We start from the raw sequence: 6,000 nt of genomic DNA, 5'->3' as shown, positions 1-6,000 counted from the left end.
TCACTCGAAAATCATTCACTGGAATCATACATGTCAATGCACTGTAGTGATAACTTCCACTTTGCAAAAAAAAATATGAATACCTTTTATTAAATTCATATAATGTTTTATGAGTCTGGACACATGTACAGTAAACTGCAACTTGACTTGTTGGCGGAACCATGCAACTGTGAGGCTGTTATTTCTAGTTTTGTGAATGCACCTATCAGTCCACATCATGAAAAGCGCTGCCACAAGGCCAAGTAGTAGTTACATCAATTCAGCAGCTGTGCTCTTCACAGATGTATCTGACAAACTAGATAAGTAGAGACCCACAACACATAGTGCCCAAAATGTGTCCTCAATTGAGCAGCCAAAGATGAGTTTGTGCTTATTTAATGCAACTAATTTAGCACTGAGCAACATCTATAGATTCAATACCTTCATTTACTCATCCAAGGCACTGAAGGCAGTGTATACCATACATTATTTTAACTGGTCAACATTGTTACTCTTTGTTTCTGTTGGCTATATATAATAATGCTCAATGAGTCTGTTTTATGTCAATTTCATTTTATTTAGAAAACCACCTTTGTGTTGAAAACTATTATGACTAACTGCACACTAAAGACACAGGACAGTATAGACTTGATGTGAAAACACATTTATGGCTAACTGCACACTAAAGACACAGGACAGTATAGACTTGATGTGAAAACATATATATGGCTTAACTGCACACTAAAGACACAGGACAGTATAGACTTGATGTGAAAACATATTTATGGCTAACTGCACACTAAAGACACAGGACAGTATAGACTTGATGTGAAAACACATTTATGGCTAACTGCACACTAAAGACACAGGACAGTATAGACTTGATGTGAAAACATATTTATGGCTAACTGCACACTAAAGACACAGGACAGTATAGACTTGATGTGAAAACACATTTATGGCTAACTGCACACTAAAGACACAGGACAGTATAGACTTGATGTGAAAACATATTTATGGCTAACTGCACACTAAATACACAGGACAGTATAGACTTGATGTGAAAACACATTTATGGCTAACTGCACACTAAAGACACAGGACAGTATAGACTTGATGTGAAAACATATTTATGGCTAACTGCACACTAAAGACACAGGACAGTATAGACTTGATGTGAAAACATATTTATGGCTAACTGCACACTAAAGACACAGGACAGTATAGACTTGATGTGAAAACATATTTATGGCTAACTGCACACTAAAGACACAGGACAGTATAGACTTGATGTGAAAACACATTTATGGCTAACTGCACACTAAAGACACAGGACAGTATAGACTTGATGTGAAAACATATTTATGGCTAACTGCACACTAAAGACACAGGACAGTATAGACTTGATGTGAAAACATATTTATGGCTAACTGCACACTAAAGACACAGGACAGTATAGACTTGATGTGAAAACATATTTATGGCTAACTGCACACTAAAGACACAGGACAGTATAGACTTGATGTGAAAACATATTTATGGCTAACTGCACACTAAAGACACAGGACAGTATAGACTTGATGTGAAAACATATATGGCTTAACTGCACACTAAAGACACAGGACAGTATAGACTTGATGTGAAAACATATTTATGGCCAACTGCACACTAAAGACACAGGACAGTATAGACTTGATGTGAAAACATATTTATGGCTAACTGCACACTAAAGACACAGGACAGTATAGACTTGATGTGAAAACATATATGGCTTAACTGCACACTAAAGACACAGGACAGTATAGACTTGATGTGAAAACACATTTATGGCTAACTGCACACTAAAGACACAGGACAGTATAGACTTGATGTGAAAACATATTTATGGCTAACTGCACACTAAAGACACAGGACAGTATAGACTTGATGTGAAAACATATTTATGGCTTAACTGCACACTAAATACACAGGACAGTATAGACTTGATGTGAAAACATATTTTTATTTAAAGATCATAAAGAGTGACACATGTTGCTTATAGCTTCTTCAGCTATAAGCATCATCATGTCTTAAGTTTGCGTTCTCACAGCAGGAATCATCCCCACTCTAAAATGTCGGTTTTTACTCCGAAACACGTGACTTGCAGACGAAAGGCACCTGGTCAGAACATGCACAATCATACCAGTCAGGCTTTATGTGCACACAGTTTTGACCCTGAACATTAGGCCGCCCTGCTGTCCACCAAGTGAACCCCACCTTGGACCCATCAGACCACATCCATCCACTCTCCTTGGCGATGTCATTCAGGCCGATCCAGGTCCATCCCATCCCCGGGTCAAAGTTCTGGATCAGGTTTTGAACAAAGTCCATCTCATCTGCACTGTGAACAGAGACCAGGTTGGCCTCCTGTGACACACAGTGCAGCTCTGCATCAGCCCAGGTCATGCGGGTGGCAACGTACTTGTAGCAACGGGTGCCGAAGCTGTACCAGAACATGGGACAGGAGCCCCTCTCCAGCTTCACTCCCTCAGATCCTGCTGCCACAGCCAGGAGACACAGCAGGTGGAGGAGAAGAGACATGGCTGTGTCAAGGTGTCAAGGTTTCTCTGTCAGTCACTGGGCTGAGATGTTTTGAGGAAAGTGTTGAGGCCGGTCTGGAGCTGAGTCTGGAACTGAAGCCTGGCAAGCTGCTGGATCCACACGGCAATGAGGCTGTTGGCCTTTTATTTGCCTGAGAAAGGAGGTTCGGCCAGTTGAGATCATATGATTGGCTATAAATAATTTATGAACATACAGCTTTATGAACAGACAGTATTAATCACATATCTGAGCTATTGACCTTTCACCTTAGTAGACATGATAGGAATTCATAGATTGTGAGTTTGAAATATTTTGGTGTTTCTTTATGAATGTATCACTATCAGTCCACATGAAAAGCGCTGCCACAAGGCCAGCTGTTACATCAATTCAGCAGCTGTGCTCTTCACATATTTATCTGACAAACTAGATAAGCAGAGACCCACACCAGCACATTTCCAACAGCTAAACTGGCTCCCAGTTAAAAAAAGAATCATCCAAATTAAATTAGGACTTACCCATAAAATCATACACAATGCAGTTCCCAAATATCTTTACAACTACTTTAACCGTTTTAGGGACATCCACAGCTATGCCACCAGAGGCAGCACAACTAATATCAGACTTTTCAAATTTAGGACTCTAGTAGGTAAGAACACTTTTCTGTACTCTGCTGCCATTGAATGGAACAAAGTTCCGGCATCACTGAAACTTATTGAGGCACAGAGCAGTTTTAAAACAGCTACTAAAAAATGGTTGGCATCCACTCTCTTAGAATAGGTAGGTACTGTATCAGCACTGTATCAGCACTGTATCAGGGCGAGAATGTATATTGTATTTTATAACTATGTACTTTATGTTAATTGCTATATGTAGGTTTGTATTTATGTATTGTGAGTCGTAAGTATTGTATTTGCACCTGACAATCCTGTCAGCCATCCCCCTTCCTTGTACCCCAGAGGACCACAATGGAAATAAGCCTGTGGCTTTGTTGTGTTTTTATCCTCGGCATAATGTCTGTCTTCTGTGAAACAGTATTATGTGTGCTTTAAAAAATTGTCAAATAAAACTTACTTACTTACTTTCACAACACATTTATTGTTAAAAAAGTGTCCTAATTGCCCGTTCAGAGAGGAGACAGTTTGTGTTTATATTGTCTTATGCAACTAATTTCACACTTGTAGATCAACAAAGTCTATTGATTCACTAGGCCTTCATTTACTATCTCTCTCTCTCTCTCTCTCTCTCTCTCTCTCTCTCTCTCTCTCTCTCTCTCTCTCTCTCTCTCTCTCTCTCTCTCTCTCTCTGTCCAATCTGGTCTGGACCTGAGTCTGGAACTGAAGCCTGGCAAGCTGCTGGATACACAGGGCAATGGGGCTGTTGCCCTTTTATTTGCCTGAGAAAGGATGTTTGGCCAGTTGGCTTCATATGATTGGCTATAGATAATTTACAAACATACAGCGTTATGATTATGAACAGTATTAATCATATCTTGGGTGAACACTCGATAAATGACATATTGACCTTAGTAGACATGATAGGAATTCATAGATTGTGAGTTTGAAATATTTTGGTGCTCTTTAGTAATAATTACGTGTTTTCTTTATGAATGCATCACTATCAGTCCACATGAAAAGTGCTGCCACAAGGCCAGCTGTTACATCAATTCAGCAGCTGTGCTCTTCACATATTTATCTGACAAACTAGATAAGCAGAGACCCACAACACATTTAATGTTCAAAATGTGTCCTAATTGACCGGTCAGAGATGAGACAGTTTGTGTTTATATTGTCTAATGCAACTACGGTAATTTCACACTTGTAGATCAACACAGTCTATTGATTCACTAGGCCTTCATTTACTCTCTCTCTCTCTCTCTCTCTCTCTCTCTCTCTCTCTCTCTCTCTCTCTCTCTCTCTCTCTCTCTCTCTCTCTCTCTCACACACACACACACACACACACACACACACACACACACACACACACACGCAGCTCAGCTCTGCATCAGCCAGGCTTCTACAAACACAAATAAATTAAACAAATGAATGTAGACTGTGAACAGAGGCTTGGTTACCTCGTTGACTGTGACGCGTCATTTTGTACCTTAAAACGAATGCCTTGAACTTGAAGGATGGAGAACATTTAGCTTTACAACATTTTAAGTGCAGATGTTTGTAGTCCAGCTGTACAGAAAACATTGCTATTTTGAATTGATCTCTATGTTCATTTTGAAATATGTGTCAAGAAGTATTCTATGCTTATATACTCTTACAGGTACAGTATGGCTAAATATTAATTTACAAGGACAAAAGGACATTAGACACTAAAGTCATGATATTGAATCGTACAAGCTGCATTTTGGGCTTTGCTACACATTGTCACTAGCTTGTATTCTGTTGCTGTTGCTATGCTCATTCATGTCGAATGTATGCCTTTGTTTGTTTCTGTTACCCTGACTTCTGGCTGTAATAATGCACAAAGTAATACATCACTTTGAATCAAAGTGATACTGTACTTGTTATAGTTATACTGTTACAGTATATAATGCACATCAACACCTCTGTGTGTGCAGGACCTCTGCGACTTCAATGAGTCAGTCTTTTATTAAAAAACACGTCTTTGTGTTGAACGTATTTATGACTACTGTAACTGCACACTAAAGACACAGGACAATGGACTTGATGTGAAAACATACTTTTTATGTAAAGATCATAATGAGCTACACATGTTGCTTTGACAGTAGCTTCATCAGGCTCATCATGTCTTAGTTTTCAGTCACTCAGCAGGAATCAATGCTGGCAGGTTTCAGAAACAACGTGACTTGCAGGCAAATGCTGCTGTATGAGAACAGGGCTGATCCACCCATTTAGGGACTGCACACGCACAGTTCCAACTGCCACCTTGGCCTGTTTTGTTTTCGTCCCACCCATTGAACATCATTTTTGACCCGTCAGACCACATCCATACACCCTCCTGGTGGATGTCACTCAGGCCCATCCAGGTGCAAGACATCGATGGGTCAAAGTTCTGGATCAGGTTTTGAACAAAATCAAACTCAGCTTGACTGTGAACAGAGACCAGGTTGGCCCCCTCTGACACACAGTGCATCTCTGCATCAGCCCAGGTCATGCGGGCGGCAAGGTACTTGTAGCAACGGGTGCCGAAGCTGAACCAGAACATGGGACAGGAGCCCCTCTCCAGCTTCACTCCCTCAGATCCTGCTGCCACAGCCAGGAGACACAGCAGGTGGAGGAGAAGAGACATGGCTGTGTCAAGGTGTCAAGGTTTCTCTGTCAGTCACTGGGCTGAGATGGTTCTCTTTCAGTCACTGGGCTGAGATGTTTTGAGGAAAGTCTTGAGGCCGGTCTGGAGGCTGAGGCTGGAACTGAAGCCTGGAAAGCTGCTGGATACACAATGGGGCTGTTGGCCTTTTATTTGCCTGAG

General features: G+C 40.8%; 1 pseudogene across 1 annotated transcript; it reads right to left on the bottom strand.

Annotated features, from left to right (window-relative positions):
* Positions 1 to 2,100: 2,100 nt before the first annotated feature.
* LOC310788483 (ladderlectin pseudogene) lies at positions 2,101 to 2,559 on the bottom strand (annotated as a pseudogene). Its single transcript has 2 exons — positions 2,236 to 2,559; positions 2,101 to 2,136 (listed from the first exon to the last, which is right to left on the bottom strand). The product of its transcript is annotated as a ladderlectin pseudogene (transcript).
* Positions 2,560 to 6,000: the final 3,441 nt, after the last annotated feature.

Source organism: Poromitra crassiceps (genome assembly GCF_964638095.1).
Source record: "Poromitra crassiceps genome assembly, chromosome: 13".
NCBI lineage: Eukaryota > Metazoa > Chordata > Actinopteri > Beryciformes > Melamphaidae > Poromitra > Poromitra crassiceps.
Note: the sequence above shows the minus strand (reverse complement) of the source record. Positions and strands in the feature narration are given on the sequence as shown.